This window comes from Hippocampus comes, unplaced genomic scaffold (genome assembly GCF_001891065.2).
Source record: "Hippocampus comes isolate QL1 unplaced genomic scaffold, H_comes_QL1_v1.1 scaffold234, whole genome shotgun sequence".
In the NCBI taxonomy this organism is placed as follows: Eukaryota; Metazoa; Chordata; class Actinopteri; order Syngnathiformes; family Syngnathidae; genus Hippocampus; species Hippocampus comes.
The window spans coordinates 1,036,558-1,055,730 of record NW_017805479.1 but is presented as its reverse complement, the minus strand read 5'-3'; the positions used below and the strand labels follow the sequence as shown (position 1 = coordinate 1,055,730).

At 41.1% G+C, this 19,173-nt stretch overlaps 1 long non-coding RNA gene across 1 annotated transcript; it reads right to left on the bottom strand.

Moving 5' to 3' along the window:
• Positions 1-8,067: 8,067 nt before the first annotated feature.
• LOC109519241 (uncharacterized) lies at positions 8,068-11,216 on the bottom strand. Its single transcript, XR_002168907.1, has 2 exons — positions 10,660-11,216; positions 8,068-8,379 (listed from the first exon to the last, which is right to left on the bottom strand). It is a non-coding gene; the product is annotated as an uncharacterized LOC109519241 (long non-coding RNA).
• Between the last annotated feature and the right edge of the window lie 7,957 nt (positions 11,217-19,173).

Below are 19,173 nucleotides of genomic sequence, written 5' to 3'. Positions count from 1 at the left end.
GCCTGGAAGGTAAAGGTGACAGTCGTGCCTGTGGTGGTCGGAGCACTTGGGGCAGTGACCCCCCAAACTAGATGAGTGGTTGCAACAGATCCCGGGAACAACATCGGACATCTCAGTCCAGAAATGTGCAGTGCTGGGAACAGCAAGGATACTGCGCAGAACCCTCAAGCTTCCTGGCCTCTGGTAGAGGACCCGAGCTGAATGAGGGATGGACACCACCCGAGGGGTGAGACGAGGATTTTTTTTTTTTTATATATACACCGGTTTATATGAAAATAAATGCAGTGTTGGTTTTGGAATATTTTGCTACTGTGCAAGCCAAGTTTCATATAATTGTGGTCGAGGTTCATTTCTGTGGAAATATAATTCTTTAGTCAAGTTAGTGAACCGTGAGCAGTTTTGGATGAGAGCCGCTGATCACTGCTTTCTTTGTCTTCTCTGTCCTGCGCACTTAAATTCGCCAGGAGATTTTGTTTCCCTCTGGGCTAGAGATGTGTGTGTGTGTGTGTGTGTGTGTGTGTGTGTGTGTGTGTGTGTGTGTGTGTGTGTGTGTGTGTGTGTGTGTGTGTGTGTGTGTGTGAGTGTGTGTGTGTGTGAGTGAGCACAGGCCTGTGGATGCGTGTGTAAAAGAAGTCAGTGAAGCTAGGTCAGCTGAAATCACATAGCTTGAAAAACTGGAGAAAACTCAAGGACAGGTATCTTATAATAGAGCATGAATACTGTGTACCCAGGGCCGGCACAGATGGCAGAGTCAGGAAGCCGTGGGCCTGCTGGGAGTTGAAGCCAAGGGATTGATTAAACACCAGCCCCACTACAGGAGATCTCCGAGGGGTCATATGAAGTAGCTCTGCTCACTGTTGTTCTGCTCCGTAACCTATCACGACACTGTGAATATTTGTATGAACAGGGTCAAGAGGAAAGAGAGTGGATGGTGCTGAATGGACTCATTTTGAGATGTCAACACAATAGTATCTCTTACAGTTAAGGTGTTTTTGGGGGGGAGGAAATACTTTGGACAGGAAGGGTGTGCACAAACCGAATACTAAAACAAGTTCAAGGATCAACTGAAACTGGAAAAGATAAATAGAACGACAATGGTAGCATCATCAGAATCTTTTTTTAGTGAGTCCTGGCAGGTTGACAGAGGACTCAGCAAGTATACGCAGCTGTGCAGAGGGAACGAGTGTCACTCCAAAATGGTTTACTTACTCGAGCATTCTCTATACTTTGATCCAATTCATATCTCCCTGCTCCATCTCAGCTCTGCAGGAGTACCGGGTCTCCATCACAGCGCTGAGGAGAGTAAATAAACATCTTTTCGTCTCCTCCATGCCCCCAAAGAGTATACATTATTCAGTGACTTATCTTTCATTCACTAGTAATATGAATTAAAGAATGTGGTTAATCTCATCTCTGACTTTCTAGGGATGTATCTAAGTAATCACACAACTATAAGTTTTTCCAGTTATTTTGCACTCTTTTTTTTTTTAAAGCAGACAAATGCAGGTCACATTCTTTAATTGTACTGAAATAGTTTGATGTATTTTGGTAAGTCATGTTGCAATGTAAAAGTATGGCTTTCTGAGGAGAACATACCGGTACTTTACATCTTAACATGTCACGTCAAAGAATAGATCACAACGCAGATCCACACTCGGGACATGAGCTAGTGGTGAGTGTTTACGAATGATGCAGACTAATGACAAGAGTTATTTGTCTATGGCTTCCAGAACGAACTCGCTTTGTCCAAAGGATTCCGTCACGCAGCCATTGCGGTTTACCTCAAGAGGACGTTCAAGGAACATACCGTTCAAAATTCATTTTCCAACATTTGATTAGTAAGTGTGTATCAAGATTAAAAGTGCAAAGATTAATAGCATCTGATTTCCCGAAAACTGGTTTAAGGTCATTATTAATCAAAATAATGACATACCCGGTCACTGCCATGTTGGCCATTTTGGCCGGCTTCACGTAATCCCCGTGACGTGTTACGTGCTCTCCGCGAGACTGTTAATTTTCGATTTGTTTCTTGGTCTGTTGTGCAATAAAAATGGCATATAGCGTAGGATAGATATCACTCTTACCATTCATTCATTTCCGGAACCGCTTGATCCTCACTAGGGTCGCGGTGGGTGCTGGAGCCTATCCCAGCTGTCTCCGGGCAGTAGGCGGGGGACACCCTGAATCGGTTGCCAGCCAATCACAGGTCACACAGAGACAAACAAGCATCCACGCTCACATTCACACTAAGGGACAATTTAGAGTGTTCAATCAGCCTGCCATGCATGTTTTTGGATTGTGGGAGGAAACCGGAGTACCCGGAGAAAACCCACGCAGGCCCAGGGAGAACATGCAAACTCCACACAGGAAGGCCGGGGCCGGAATTCAACCCTGCATCTCTGCATTTTGAGTCGCACGTGCCACCCTAACATGTCATAAATCCGGTACCTCTGCACTGTGAAGTCGACGTGCTAACCACTAGACTACCAGGCCGCCTCACTCTTACCAATCAGGTTTCATGTTCTTTGCGAAAGGGGGAAAAAAAAGAAAAGATATTTACAGCGCAATGGCTGGCAATGCAGCCAGTCTGCGCCTCCAATGCAGTTTTATGAAAATTCTACATCCAAAAACCATGACTGATTATCACCAAAATGTATGTGCACATGTGTAGGCATGTGATAACCCTTCTCTCAAAATATTAGAATTCAACTCAATGTGCTTTTTTTTTTTTTTTTTTAAATTCAGGTTATAACTCTCCAAGTTGCCTTCTTGAGAGAAAACATGACTTTTTGTACAAAACACATGAGCATTTATTACCAATATTTATGTGCACAATGATATAAAAATCCTTATCATGGTCTGAAAATATTGGAACGACACTGGCAGTATTTTTTTTTTTTATATTCTATGCAGGTGAATATGAATGAGGCAATAATTTCGTCATAATGAAGTACATCCAACCATCCAGTCATCCATTTTCTAATCCGCAACCCATATCCGACAACCGTTTTACTGTATTTCCACACTCACGCACGCTTCGACATACAACTGCAGCCAAAATATGACAAATACACAACACAAGTACACGGTGAGAATTTTTTTTCAAATACAGGGAGTTTTTTGTTTTTTTTTAAACTTGTGAGGCATAAAAGATTACCCATGTTATAGATAATTGCCTCAATGTCTCAAGAGACGGAAACGTACTGAAAGCTAACGCTTCTGCCTGCTGTGAAAGCCCTGTGCGCCCCTCTCTCCCGCGCTTCTCCCCTGCACTTCTCAGTACAGTCATAAGAATAAGAGTGGGCGGGGAGCAGATGCCGGTACTTACGTGCGTGCAGAAGGCAGAAGGAAAAAGGAGTTTGTATGCCAAAAAATAGACAAAAAAGGAGATATGAAGAAAATATAATAAATTAACTGCAAATGTTGATAATTTAGCTTCAGCATTGATTCTTACATTGAGCAACATCAAATATCGATATTTTGGTGTCTATTCGACCATCCTTAATGAGAAACTCGAGACCCTTGGGAAGGTGGATCCTCATCCCGGTAGTTCGTAGTACTGTATATGCTGGTCACTATTATTATCTGTATCATACAGTGACAATAAAGGCTTTCCGTTTTATTTATATTCACTCATTTGGCCATGTAGTCCTACAGGAAATGGAGTATGTAATGTTAATTGTTTTGTGTCCATAGTCCTCTCTCTGTTTTACTGCCGGCAGCACGGTGGGCGACTGGTTAAACTCCGGCCTTCCTGTGTGGAGTTTGCATGTTCTCCCCATGCCTGCGTAGGTTTTCTCCGGGCAATACGGTTTCCTCCCACATTCCAAAAACACGCGTGGCAGGTTAATGGAAGACTCTAAATTGTCCCTAGGTGTGAGTGTGAGCGCGGATGGTTGTTTGTCTGTGTGTGCCATGCGATTGGCCGGCAACTAGTTCAGGGTGTCCCCCAACTACTGCCCACAGACAGCTGAGTTAGGCTCCAGCACGCCCACGACCTTCGTGAAGATAAGCGGATCACAAAATGGATGGATGGATGGATGGAAACTGCTTCTTAATTTGGTTTCCAGTTACTTTACTATTTCATATTGTTTCGAACTGATGGGTCAATAGTTGTATTTCACGTGAAGTCACGTAGTCACGTGCCACACAGCCAATCGAGTTCATTCACACAGTATTTAACACGTTAAACACATGTTAACCAAAACATTTTGGTTCAAGCGGGAATAGGCAGCCAGAGTGACAAGCTGCACGTGACTTTTGTTCATTCAATTAATGAGCGTCAGTCATCAGCTGCTTGGTGAATTTCATACATAAAAATTCAACTCAATGTGGTGCATTAAAAACATAAAAAGACCTCACCCCTCCTAACATACACAAAGACGTATAACCCCACAAGCACGCCGACGCGCGCGCGCGCGCACACACACACACACACACACACACACACAACCTGGTAAACTCTTTAAAAAATGGCAAGGTACAGAGAAACCATTCGAGGAAACAGCACCCGAGGGGAGCTCATCCACTCTGAGAGGAATGATAGCCCGCAGCCACAGGGAGCACCATCATCACAGAGACCCCTGGCCCAGTGACACAGAGAAATACGAGGAGTGGTAAAAATAAAAGGCATGGTGTTCAAATGATAAATCCTTGTTAAAAAATGTTTCCTTTGGGATAGGAGTACCGTATTTTCCAGACTATAAGACGCAGAGTATACCGTACACTTATTCAGCCTCTATTTTATTTTTATTTTAAATTGCCTTTCAAGATGACAAGTATGTTTTTGGTGTTGGATTTTATCAAATAAATTTCCCTCAAAAATGTGACTTATACTCCAGTGCGACTTATATATGTTTTTTTCCTTCTTTATTATGCATTTTTTGGCTGGTGCGACTTATAATCGAGAGCGACGTATAATCCAAAAAATATGGTAGTTTTATAAATTGAGTCCCACCTTCTATTTCACCATCCCCCGTAGAAAATAAAAAGTTTACATTTGGTGAGCAAGCCTTGGCACACGTGCACATACTCATGCACTTAGACACACATGCCATAACAGCCCCTAAGATGAATGAAACAGAAAAAATAAAGTAGACACAAGAGTTTGTGGTTTTGTGACAAGGAAAATCACTGCCTACATTCGTCGAGACTTGACACGGATACGTGGGACACACTTTTGCAACGTGTTGCAGGTCGTAGCTCATGTCTACAGTTTTCTTCTCCCGGCGCTCCAGATTCTCATTCTTTGCCAGTGCCCTCAGTGAATTAATTGTACATGAAACAAACTCTGAATGAGAATACTAATAACAATAGAAGAAATAGTGCTACAGTTCTGATCGCAAGCTGCAATTGCAAACTGCTGACCGCTTACAACTTCCGGTAACGCAGATCAAGCGCCACCGTAGGTTAAAGGTGACCCGCTTTTTTAATTTAATTTAATTTTTTAAAACACTTTTTGTGATGGTGAGACTGATAGAATGCTTTGGGTGCAGTGCGCACGAACACAAAACTATATCATATTGATAACACACACACAGACATACAAATGGTTTTGTTTTGTTTTGTTTTTTCCTCTCTACGCCCCTCACGATCGACTTGGGACCAGACCGTGAGCTACAGGTCGATCACGATCGACATATTGGGCACCCCTGTTCTGGATTATTGTCAAAAATCAGGCCATTAAGGAAAACAGTTTTGTTTCAAAGAGAGTGCATGTTCAGCACAGTCAAGTTAATGTTTCTGTGCAACATGCGCTCATGGTCACAGGAAAGCGAAGTGTTCACATGGAAAAGATTAACACAGTTAAGACCACTTTGTGTGTGTGTATGGGGGAGGGAGGGGCATCTGTTTGTGACAGTTTGAATTGTCCGGTGGGGGTGGTAGTAATAGCTACGGCTTGTAGGGGCACTAGTGAGAAGGATAGATTAGCTGGTGTTGTGTAAAGAGTAAAGAGAAGAAGATTCCGCATCTGCGATTGTGGCAGGTCAGTCTCGTGGAGAGTGCTGAACGGCGTATTGTAGATTAGACATTAGACACCGGCTACCCAGCATGTCTGGATTGTATGAGGCGCAAAGACAATGGTGTCCATAAGGTTTCCGGTATCCTTGATCTGGTAGAGGATATTAATTCCAAGCTTACAGCTTGACGGATTTCACCACAAAATCGGGACAGTTTCAACAACTGGATCGGGAGGTGAGGGGTATTAAATACTACAGACATTTACTGGAAAGACTTATCTGTAAGGTGGGCCCGGTGGACCAGTGGTTCGCGCGTTAACCTCACAGTGCAGAGGTACAGGGTTCAATCCCGGCTCCGGCCTCCCTTTGTGGAGTTTGCATGTTCTGCGTGGGTTTTCTCCGGGTACTCCGGTTTCCTCCCACATACCAAAAACATGCATGGCAGGCTGATTGAACACTCCAAATTGCCCCTAGGTGTGACTGTGAGCGTGAATGGTTTTTCGTCTCGTGTGTCCTGCGATTGGCTGGCAACCGGTTCAGGGTGTCCCCCGCCTACTGCCCGAAGACGGCTGGGATAGGCTCCAGCACCCCCCGCGACCCTTGTGAGAATAAAGCGGATCGGAAAATGGATGGATGAAAATGGATGGACTTCTCTGCAAAGCTGTGGACAACTGACAGTTATTGACGCTAGCATTAACAGTCCAGTCCTTACAACTAAAAACTATAAAGTCAGTCCAACTGATTTTTGAAAGCAACTGCCTAATTAAAAAGGACCCATTTAAAGGTGTAAATAATACGCTGCAGCTCATAAGAGGTATTTGTCGCGAGCGTAAAAGCTCACAAATCAATTGAGACCTTATCCCTGGGCGCGGTTCCAGAAGTCTGCCTCTGGCTTGTCATAAGGCAGTAAAAGAACCGTATATCCTCCGTTTAATTGACAACGTGGGAGGATGTCAATTCTCTCGATGGGTTTTGATGATTACCTGAATGCATTGAGAATGGAGGATTTATTTACTGTTATCGGTGTGGTCGGACTGATTTTATTATTTGCATGAGGCAGTTTTCACATGAAAATGATTGAAGAATATGCATTGTTCCTTACTGCTGTTGTCCGAATTCACTGTCTGATGTGTCCTTGGTTTAGGTAGTCAGTGACTTGCTCCTTGGGTCCTTTCGATCGACAGTGCCTCCACTGACGATACAGAGAGGGTTAGGAGAAAAGTATTGTAGGTATATGCATGCTCTCAGCGTCATTGCTATCTTGATCAGCTGATGACAACCTCTTTGTAGTTTTAACTCCAAAGAGAGTGTCTTCCAGTGCCAACTGTCTGTATTTCTCCATTTTTTGATCGACCGCATCCTTCCTCAGTCCTTCGCCCTCGATAGGCGCGTTAGTTTCTTCTCCATGGGGTTATTCTACCTTTAAAACATTATTGGCTATGATCCGATAAACAGCCCGATTGATATCTGCTGGCAATTGCACTCCATTACAGTTCTTCCCAAGCGTGATATTTTGTGATTAACTGCATCAGACCCTTGTGAACCAAATGCACATAAAAAAAAACGCAATTTTCGAGTTAATGTGTGTGGTGGGTGTTTAGCGGTTGGATTTTAAAAATGAGTTAACACGCGAGGAACATTAAATAAGTTAAGGTAGTGATGCGTGCATGGGCTATTTCCCCCCAAAGCTGTATCGCAGTGGCATGAACACTCAATTTGCAGCTAAACATTCAGTAGTCTCCTTATTACTGTATTGCTGTCAACACACATTTAACATTTAAGTAAATGTTAATTTAACACCAGGTCGTGAGGATGAATATAGACACTTTGCCGCTGTTAAAAATGAACATCCCATGACAGTTACTGTGCACCCAAAAGTGAGGTTTCATCTTTTACAACTCTAATGCTGGTATGTTTTTTTTTATCTCCATCTCCCTGAGATAAAATAAATCAACAAATAATTGGACATATTAGACATGTATCTGCCAAAGCTAATTGTGACTGGTAATGATAATTTCAAACCGGCAGAACGTGAAAAGGGGAGTGTATTGCAGAAATCCTCGAGCACCTTCAGCCATACACAACCAAACCAACAACATTCATCAGCTTTTTTTTTCTCTGACACATTTAGTTTCCTGTGAGACATTCATATAAATCTCGCGAAAACTTGTGTTGCTTGGGTAACTGGAGTGGCAAAGTGATAGAGCTTAGTGTCTACCGCCTGCCTCTCCTTTAGTTAAGCAGCATTCAGCGTAACTTATGCGAGTGCCAATCACTCCAAATGAAACGTGCAAATTAAACTCTCACGCTCAAATGCATAATTAGACCTTGCCTTGGCAGTAGAGCGTAAACAGCTGAGGGTGCAGAGGAGAGTGTTTTTTTTTTCTGTAAACGTCAGCAGTCATTGTTGAACAAAGTCCTACAATGCAAAAGCAATACAATTAAAACAATGATGCACATTACAACAATAACAACCTTATTGGTATTGGTGTCATACTTAAAACTGCTTTTTGAGTTGCAAATGCCCCAGTCTTACGACAAGTGTGTGTGTTCAGTGGTTCATATTCAATTGTCAAATAAGCACACTCACATGCGCACACACACACACACACACACACACACACACACACACACACACACACACGCACACACACACACGCACGCACGCACGCACACACACACACACACACACACACACACACACACACACACACACAATCACAGGGGGTTCGTAACTTAATGTTGTCTTTTCTGAAGTGGATTTGATGTGCACACTGCTGCCTTGGAAACAGAAGCCTTGCAGAGCTGAGAGAGCTGATTTGAGAGAGTCAGCTTGTCTCTACTCTAATCCGACGTCCTGTGTCTGTGCAGGCAGCGTGTCTCGGTAGCAAAGGGGATCTTGACACTTGACACTCGTGGCTACGGTGATGTTCTAAATCAGGGGGGGAAGAAAAAAACTAAAAAGAAAAATAATCACCAAATGCTCCTGGAGTGTTTTGACACGTATTTTCATGTACATACCACATATGACTATTTTATTTTGGGGGAAGAGAAGTTTTGCTAGACTTCATTGGATGAGCAAATCAGTCATTTTTAAGGAGGATTTGTTTTTTCTTGATTAATCCTAGGAATCTGAAGCAACGATTTTCTTGAACATGTAAGTATGAACATGTAATGCAGGGATGTCAAACTCATTTTTGTCGCGGGCCACATTGTATTTATGGTTTCCCTTCGAGGGCCACAATGAATTTCGTTTAATCACCTTCGCATATTACATACACGGCACACAACAAATTGATGAACAACTAGTTATAAAATCAGAAGTCAAAACGACTGTTATTGTGGATTACATATGACAATTTGAAATTTTGGTTCAGACTTTAGCAAGCATCTTGTATTGAATTGTATCATGGAACTTGACATGCTTGATTTGCTCTCGCGGGCCACATAAAATGATGTGGCAGGCCAGATCTGGCCCCCGGGCCTTGAGTTTGACACTTTTGATGTAATGTGTAATGTTGGATATTTTTAGCTTTCATCTGGCCCCCGGGCCTTGAGTTTGACACGTGTGATGTAATGGTTGAATGTTGGATATTTTTACCTATACATCTCACTTGATAATGAAAAAACAAGTGGTTTCCTTTTTTATATAATCAACAGATTTGACTTGCTTAATCCACACCGCATTGCAGAAAACTAGTTGATTGTGTTGAAACGTTTTCATTGCCGCATTTTCAAACAAATGTAAATATTAACTTAAACTTTGCATTTCTTGTACAAAACACAGAAGGCCCTAAATATAAAAAAGGCTTTAAAAGCCTTTGTGCAACTTCATCTGTGCTGTATGTTGCACACAGAGCATATTTGACAATAAAGCTTGACTTGACACTTGAGCAGCTAGCAGTTTAGCACGCAACATAATATCATACAGTTAGTCCATGGCTGTGCATTTATCATCTTAAAGACAGCTAAAGATTCAGAAGTACAAGTTTTTAAAGTGTGAAAAGCCAAAAAAAAATGAAGACACCGCAAGAGGAAACAGTTGAAATGACATATCAAAAAAAATGAAGACACCGCAAGCGGAAACAGTTGAAATGACATATTTCAGTTCAAGAGTTGACTTGATCGATAATAACCACTAAGAAGGCGTTGAATGACTTTATGTAGCTCAGTAACGAGGAACCATTTCTCCAATTCACACCTTTTAGTTGGTAGGAAATGGGAATATTAACCCTTTCATGCACCCTGTAACCTGATAACCTGATAACATGATAAACGGTGCACTGTAATGACCGCTTTCCCTGAAAGGGTTAAAATCTTGTTTTGTTGAACTTGAAAGTTGAAGTCAAGATGGCGCCCGAGTAGGCAGCCGTAAGCAAGTGCTCTCATGAGCCTTGCTTTTTTTTTGTTGTTTTTGTGTTTGTTTTGTCACTTTGTGTTTGTTGTTACGTCGTGTGGACCTCAAAATGGCGCCGCGAGAGTGGCTGCCTTTCCAGCAGCTCCTATATTTTGTTGTTCCACTTCTTCCTTTCATAACTTTGCTGCTGTGAATTGGGAATTTCTCCATTGCGAGACTAATAAAGGTTTTCTTATCTTATCTTATCTTATCTTATCTTATCTTTTATGGTAGAGATAATATAAGCCAGCTAGCTAACTTAAACTGTCAGACGAGTGTAACTTATTTAAAAGCAGGACAAACCTGTGAGACGTGGAGACCAACTGAAGCTATCTCGGCCCTGCTGTTTACATGCTTCATTCTGAAGAGCCGTTTTAGAACGGTTTGACTCGTGGGGATCGACGTAAACATCACGTGATTGAACAAAGTGGAGATCATTCATCTATATAGCAAAGTTGTCGCCATTGTTTTCACACTTTAATTCAAGCAATAGCTTGATAAAAAACAAGTTGTATATACTGCAGCTTGAAAAACGTTTTCTCTTTTCAGACAACCTTTGGGGGTCGACGTCATTTTCAAGCATGTACACACGCACACACACACACACACACACACACGGTGGGAGAGAAAGAGCACTAGTCGGCGGAGTGCAAAAAGAAAGAAAATAAAAAGAAACAGTGGGGAAGCAAAAAAATCACTCAGCAGCGGCGGCCACTCAGATGATTTTTTTGTATTTATTCGGAACAATCTCCATGTATGACAGGCATAAGAAGTTAGTGTTCACGCGGTGATTCTGTAAAATTTGGCAACACTGCGTTTTTATCATGTAATCGCCGGTCCAATCACAGTGTTGCGTTTTAGTGGCCTTGTTTGAAAGGCAAACCCCCCCGCTAATTTCCAGCATTGTTGTGTGTGTGCGTGTGTTGCAATAGATAGATAGATAGATGTTGTGAACTATCGAAATATAGTACACCATATAGAGTGCTGTACTTGTGGCTTTTATTCGGAACAATCTCCATGTATGACAGGCATAAGAAGTTAGTGTTCACGCGGTGATTCTGTAAAATTTGGCAACACTGCGTTTTTATCATGTAATCGCCGGTCCAATCACAGTGTTGCGTTTTAGTGGCCTTGTTTGAGAGGCAAAACCCCCCGCTAATTTCCAGCATTGTTGTGTGTGTGTGAGTTGCGATAGATAGATAGATAGATGTTGTGAACTATCGAAATATAGTACACCATATAGAGTGCTGTACTTGTGGCTTTTTTCTTTAGTTCACAGGGTTCAGGAAAAACTTTGTGACTGTGACAGATGCTGTTGTTGGTCTCTCCGCCAACTGTTGAGCGGCTGCAGTTAGCCACAGCCTTCAGAAACTTCCTGAGTTTTTTTTTAACATATTTGTGAACACAAGGGAATCATTGGACCTGAGGTTTGAGCCATAGACAGGAAAATGTTCAAATGCCTTTTTTTGTTTTGTTCTGCTTTTTGTTTTGTTAAACCTTGCAGTCCTTTTATTGTTATGATGTTATGACATGTGGCCGATTTACATTGACCTGTTCATGCAAAATAAAATTCAAACCCTACATAAATCAAACCGTATGGATGAGAAAAGAGATTCATTACACACAGATATAACCTACACGCACACAAAATTTGATATCTGGCCTGAGGCTTGGCATGGGGCATGCTGCTCTTTGGTAAGCAACGTGAGGGTTTAAAGGGATTGTAAGGTGTTGACTTTGCCATGAACCAGCAAAGCCTTGGCACAAACTACTGCCTCCCTCATCAATTCTAACCGAGCTCCAATCACAGTGGAAATCGGAGCTGAAGATATATCACTTGTTTCCTTCTCCATTCCTCTTCTAGTCCACCTCATTCGATGTTTATACCGCATCCACCATCTGTCAAAGAGGTTATTTCCATACAACCAAGTTGCAGTTGTTTTAAGTCCCATTTTTTTTTATTTTTTATTATTTCAATCATTCAGGGGCACATTCTCCGACGACAGCAAACCGTCATTATTTGGGTGGAGTAGGTTTTTGGGTGGGGTCGGGACCCACCCTGCCACGAATGGTGAAAAAAAACACAAATAATTGACCCCCGCCGCCGCAAAAATGTTAATTGCCTAAATTAAGAACTCAAACTGTAATGCCAAAACATTTTCATCTCATATTTCAAACTTCAAACATGATCTCCCATTATTTAAAATTACATTGAAAATAAACAGAACTTTTGAACAGCTACTCAGCAGAGCATAATCAACCACAGTCTCTGTAATTTTCCCGATTAACAAAGCACCGCCCTTTTGTATAAAGACTTCAAACAAAGAAGAGTACTGTATCTCATCGTGAGGCATCAATTCAACATACTTCTTTGACAACAATGACTACTTTCAATTAGTTTGGGCTTTGGTGCCACCTTGTGGCGATACAGAAAGACCATTAAAAAAAGGCAAATAGCTGAGTTAATTGGCAAGATTTCATTGGATTTCTCTTTGGCAAAATTCCTATCGTTCCCAGTGAAATACATCAACTTCAAAATGTATCTAAATCCAGATGATTCTATGGTGTGCAGCCGCTTGTCAAAATAAAATTGAGTAAATTAAACATACCATTGTTTACAGTGTACCAAATACCAAATATACTAACTCGCGAGCATTAAATTGCATATTCAGAGTTCTCACAGGTTGCGCGCAACAGGTATAAAGGTGCCACAGATGTATTTCAGAGAGATTTTTAAGTCGTGGTGATGCTTTTTACCACAATGAATTTAGGAGTGCACAGCTAGCACAATATGAAATTGGAAGTGGTGCAATTGGAAATGTTAGTGGAAAGACAAACAAACACCATGTTACAGAAAATAAAAATATTGCTCTGATAGAAGATAGAAAGAAGAAAAAAAAGAGACGTTTTGTTTGATTTAAATCATCCCAAGTGTCCATCTAGTGTAACAAAACCTTTAAAACTTGGGAATGCACATCCGAAAAACTACTATGAGAGAGACTCGTACCGGACAGTAGGCCTTTTGCACTGAACGATGTGATTTAATATCCCTTGCGGTTAATATGGTTTACCGCGTTCCCGTTTGGCAAAATATATGCATTCATAGCTTCAAGTAAACAACAGTATAAACCTGAAAATAATACCACATCGCTGTGTTCCAAATGTGAATACTGTCATCCTCATGTAGCAGCATTTTAAGATTGCCTGGAATTCCCAGCGATATTGAATTTAGAAACCAGTAGCTTTGTGAGTATCGATTGTGAGAAGTTCACTGTCAAAACACACAAAGTCTTCACTTCACCCCAGAGAATGATTACTCCATTCAACCGCAAACACCGGGTGTTTAAAACCGAGTTACCACAACTGAGCAGGACAGAATATCAACAGGAGATGAGTAGGCTATGGAATGCAACCCTGCCACTTTTGATGATTATTGATCTTTAGGTAACTCACTGAATCAGACAAACACACCCAAGATACAATAAGGGAGAAGTGGGATCATTTCTTTATCAGCAGTTACATGCCAAAGTAATGTATTTCTTATTGTTTTTGGTTTTTTTTTTGGGGGGGGGGCGTTAATATAAAAACCAGAGTAGATTAAAAGACTCAATTTTTATTTCTGAAATCTTTTTTTTTCTTTATTGAGTCTATCTCCTTTTTAACTTAATATTTTCAGGACTGTGTTTTGGATAGCAGCTTCTCAGAAAGAGCAACATTTCTTGGAAAATTACGGAAGCTTAAAATGACAACATGCACATTGGAACACGACAACATTCAAGGTATTGTTTTGATTTGCTTTTTTTAAAAATAAAGCAGGCTATGTTTTTGAAGGCTCATACTCAGCTTTGCGCTCAAGGCTACGGCTTTGCATCTCCCTTTCAGTCGCGTTTTTAAAAGATGAAAAATTAGCCATCACAATTTGTCTCAGGTTTGATAAATCATATTGTGCCTGCTAAATAATCTGTTTTCACATGATCATCCCAGGGCGCACAAAATGAGCTGGATGGCAATTTAGCACGTTTGGCAGAGAAGCAATCCTGGGTGTGCATGGTTAGCACATCAGCTTCCATATCTGTTTCCGTGAGCAATCAACTTTGCGTCCGTTTTTGCAGGTGCAAACCTTTAGGCAATCGGGCCCCAAATTATTCCTGGCAACAATACAGAAATATTATTGCGGTGCAGTCATTAACTGGCCAACGGCTGACATTCAATGATTACCAGGCAAGATATTAGCGGCTACAATTAAATAAGTTTAATACTAAACGGCTAACCTGTTTTGTGAAGCTGAGCCATGATTCCTTGTTGAGTAACTGTGATGTCATTTTTAGTCTACAGCAACTGGCAAAATGGCCGCCCGTGGAGATGGACAAAAACACACGCACTTTACTGCTTAACTCATGTTCCACATGCGCAATACTAATCAGTATGCTGTGTTTAGACTATTGAATATATTATTGTAAAGAAAATTTGGGGGCTGACTTCCCCATATATTCAAAAGTTGATTACATGTCTCATCAGTCCATTCAAAAAAAAAATCATCAACAGTTATTGCTGATTAATTGTTTGCATCTTATAGTATAGCATTTAACTTGACTTTTCAACCTCCGTCCTCAACCACCTGTCCATCTCACCTCCTCCACTGTCCCATGACCCCACTGTCCTAACCAACTCCTACAACAGCACTCTCTCGTCCTGTCTCAATCAACTCCCCACCATCAAAACCAAATCTGTCCCTTTCACTCACTCATCCCCCTGGTAGACCCCGGAATTCTGCCAACTCAAAGCGCTAGCTCGAAAGACTCAAATTTTTTTTTTTTTTTTTTTAAATCCGGTTTAACTGTTCATCTCCTTGCCTACACCGACCACCTCCAGCTTTATAAGATCGCCCTGGACACCAGCCGCAGTACATTCACACATGAATGGCAGCACAAATCTCAGTAAGGTTATTCATTTTATCGCTGCAGTATGTTTGCAAAATTGGAATCAGTGAAATCTAGTGATTAATTGTTAAGGGGGGAAAAAAATATCGAAATGGGTCAGCATTTGAACATTCCGGAGGAACAGACTATCTGAGGAGCACCCATATGTCTGTGCGCTATAGCGCCGAAACTTGTCTCCGTTTGATTTCATGTGATTCAGTGCTCGATAGTACCAACCCAAATCGGTTCGTACCAAAAAAAAAAAGAAGTACCGTCTTCTATACTAATCCCTAGTGTGCACCACTGCATTAACCAATGGAAAGGTTTTCTTTTCAATTTAACCCTGGAGAACCAACGGGGTCTAATTTGGCCCCGATAAATTCTGCTACTCAAATGCTACCCTTAAATCCCAAAGGGTCAAATTTGGCCCTAATCCTAAATTAGGATTAAAGCAATGAATATTTGAAAAAACATATATTTCGGTGCTCAGTGAACATATAGCAGGATAGCATCAGAGGCTAACAGTGAAGTAATGAAAAAAAAGGTTTGATACTCTGCCAACAGGGGCTTTGTTGAATGATTGCTTAAAAGTTTAATTTGATACTCACTAGACGGTTAAACATTCCTTATCTTTGTAAACACTTCCCGGTGTCGCTCTTGAAGAGCGCGTTGCACATCCCTATTTGTCACTTTATGTGTATTTTTTCATTGGCATAGTTGTGCCATACAGAGCGGATACAGACTATTTTGCATGTCAAGATGCGTTGAAAAGGTGATAGCCATGGTCCCGATCTATTTTGCCAGCTATTCACTTGTTTCCTGTGTGAGCCTTTCAATAATAATGCCCCTCCTTACAGAGGTTTTTGTACTTAATGGTCTGCATATCCACTGACAGACAATTCTTGTCACATTAGTGACCTTAGACACATTTGCTGCTGAGTCACAAGCCAATAAATTGTGTTATCGTGTAACTTATGAACAAATGGTTTTCCTGCTCTAAACTAACAACAAAGCAGCAGTCTACCCCCCCCAAAAAAAAGAATTATGTGGAAATTAATTTTCAATGTAATGCTGACCAAACAGTAAAACTGTTATTGTATGATGAAAAATGAAGTGAATCCTCTTCTTTAACCCTTTCATGCACCCTGTAACCCAGGGGTCACCAACGTGGTGCCCGCGGGCACCAGGTAGCCTGTGAGGACCACACCAATAGCTCGCCAGTGCTAGGATTGCGATTTGCTAATACAAATTATGATTTAAAAATGCAAACACTGGCAGTATTGTGAGACATCTTTAAGATGATCAGAGCCTGAAAATTAAAATCATTAAGTATTAAAAATAACACATTCTAATATTATTAAATGTAATTTGAACAACTGTTATTTCAGACGTGTATCAATTTGGTAGAACTTCACACAGTCTGGACGCATGAAGTCGCTCTCACTCTCAAAAAGGTTGGTGACCCCTGCTGTAACCTAACAACATGATAAGCTGTCCACTGTAGTAACTGCCGTCCCTGAAAGGGTTAAGCGTTCCGACATGGTGTGGGATGGACCGAGGGTCATGCAACACAGCCAGCTTTCTTAACCGACTGAAGTGTCAACCAACATAGCATTAAGCTGCCAACACAACCACCGTCGCTCATCAGACTGACTGACTGGCGTGTGTAAACTTTTTTGAACGGAAGACGAATGCTCCTCCTCTTGTCCGCTTGAGGCAAAGTGAAGTCACGCCCTCCCGCATAGAAACACAATGAACAACTCATGAGACACACGTTGTGATATTTCACATTCGGTCTTAAGTAGTTTATTAGTGGGTCACACAAGCAAAGACAGGCTTGGTGTGTTTCTGTCGGTCATTAGTGAAATGGGTGTCCGCAGGTACTTGACCGGGTTAGGGACGCTTGAAGGGACAGACGAAAATCCACTTCCGTCATTGCTTAATTTGTCCTTTTCAAAAAAATTCTTGTCATCCATCTTCTGTGCCCAAAAACTTCTCATACTCCTTCCTCCATCCAGTGTTAACTTGAAAACAGAAAATACTTGTTTGCTTGGTTAAGTCATTGACTTGGGGGTATTTGTCTGGTGACGTCACGTGCCACACCGCAACATGAAATGACGTTTAAAATGTAATATGATGCCTTGATGATGAAATGCTGCTGCCACAAGTGAAATTGAAATCAAATCTTTGCAGGTGGAGCTGGAATCTTCACTACACTCAACACACACGTGCTTTTAATATTACAATATTACAATGGGACCAATGAGAGCGATCCTTGGAATTCTGGTTTGCTTTCTTATTGAGTCTGTTTTTCTCTATGAATGAACAAAATCATTGCATGGTTACTGGCTGAGAGTAAGAAAGTGTTTAATCTTATCTGATCCCTTAGCCTCGTCCCTGTCTCTTAATGGCTCTTGACAGTGGGGATAATGTGAAAATTACTTCATGTCAGTGCCTGTGTGCATGCATATGTTAAATCCAGGGTCGTCTTGTCCTTCATTTCGAGAGCTGTTTATCAACTTCTCAAATCGTCTCCCTTCCTATAAAAAAAAAAAAAAAAAAGATTAATGGGTGAGAGTTTGCAACCCTGACACATAAACCACATCAAATACAAGTTTGTGACATCACCCGCTTGCTCATTGATGGATGTGCACACACTATGATTGAGGTATGACATGAGGATGTGATATGGATTCTAGTCAACCAGCAAGGATTCCCTGATGTTTGCTACTGTTGATTCAATGATTGTTTCGGTCAAAGGCAACAGAAGGTGCTGCAATTTTCCAGATTCATGCTCTCGGGCAAGTAAAGAAAGGTGCATTTTTTTCGACCAGCGCCACAGTTTAAATGTTGTCCTCTCATCAATCTAAAAGACAGCCATGCTTAATAAATACTCATGTTAATGACACATAGTTACCTGAGCTATTAATTTATTAAGATTACGCACTATGTGGCCTGGTATTTTAAGCAATTTTTAAAATGGAAACTCACCTACAGTGGTAACTCTACTTACAAAATTAATATGTTCTGGAAGACATTTCTTAATGAGAAAACTTTGTAAGTAGGGACGCGTTTTCCATGTAAATACCCTAATCCGTTCCAAGCCCCCCAATATTCAGACATAAATGTTTTATAAAGCATAAAAATGAATCAAAACATGTAACAGATACATGTTATAATTAGACTGTTATACAATAAATGAGAGTTGTGCATCATGTAAAAAACAAAGAAAAGAGTAAAGAATAAAAATGATGGTCATTTAACTTAACTGCATCCTCATCGTTTTTAGTTCATGTTCATGTTCTCTCTCAGGTTTTTGCCTGACGTTTTGTCAAAAACTCAACTCAACTATATTTGTAGATGTATACAAAGTTCTGTACATGGAGCAACTGATCCAAGGACGTTTGCTATTGTCTACCTTTAACAATTCTTTGAAAATGTCCAAGGCAAACATGAGCATAGTGAGCGATCGCCCGACTGGTAAACACTTTTTCTGAATCGGAATGACGAGGACGCTGCATAGACACATATTTATCCAGTGGCGGACCCTGAGGGCCAGCTAGGCCTTCTCTGCTGGCCTACACATTCTCAGAAAAGTAAATTTAGTTATTTTATTTTCATAAATATGTAAACAAAATTATTCACTGTATTCTTTACATCATATTATTTCCACTTAGTTGAGTGGCTGTTATTTTAAATAACATTGAAAGCCACTCGATAAATAACTTATTTATTATGGTAGAGTTTTTAACCAATCATATTTCAGATAGCTTGCGTTGCCAGGTAAATTAAACTTGCTCGGGGCCTTCAGATTAAACAGAGCAGGCCCCTGTGCACTGTAAGTGAACGGGCACAGTCAGGTTTCAATAGCCAATCAGATCACGAGTCTCAGACTCGT